We start from the raw sequence: 707 nt of genomic DNA, 5'->3' as shown, positions 1-707 counted from the left end.
AACCGGTTTTTCTTCGTCCCACCTCCCACCAGCCCCTCCCACCGGTTTTTCTCTTTTCTCGTCTGACGGGCAATACCCAACGTATTTATGGTAATCAATCATAATTAATCCACGTATAGTAATAAATCAATCCAGGTATGGTAAGGTCATAACTCAGGAAATTTTGAATATGGTAATTATATGGTAATAAATTTAAATTACCCCAAAGGCTATCAATCCAGGTATGGTAAGGCCATAACTCGGGAAATATCAAATATGGTAATAAATTTAAATTACCACCAGGTATGGTAAGGCTATCCACGTATAGTAATAAATCATAATTAATCCACGTATAGTAATAAATCAATCCAGGTATGATAAGGTCATAACTCAGGAAATTTTGAATATGGTAATTATATGGTAATAAATTTAAATTACCCCAAAGGCTCTCAATCCAGGTATGATAAGGCCATAACTCGGGAAATATCAAATATGATAATAAATTTAAATTACCACCAGGTATGGTAAGGCTATCCACGTATAGTAATAAATCATATAGTAATAAATCATAATTAATCCACGTATAGTAATAAATCAATCCAGGTATGGTAAGGTCATAACTCAGGAAATTTTGAATATGGTAATTATATGGTAATAAATTTAAATTACCCTAAAGGCTATCAATCCAGGTATGGTAAGGCCATAACTCGGGAAATATCGAATATGAT

This window comes from Triticum dicoccoides, chromosome 6A, assembly GCF_002162155.2.
Source record: "Triticum dicoccoides isolate Atlit2015 ecotype Zavitan chromosome 6A, WEW_v2.0, whole genome shotgun sequence".
NCBI classification, from domain to species: Eukaryota; Viridiplantae; Streptophyta; class Magnoliopsida; order Poales; family Poaceae; genus Triticum; species Triticum dicoccoides.
This window is presented reverse-complemented; position numbering follows the sequence as displayed.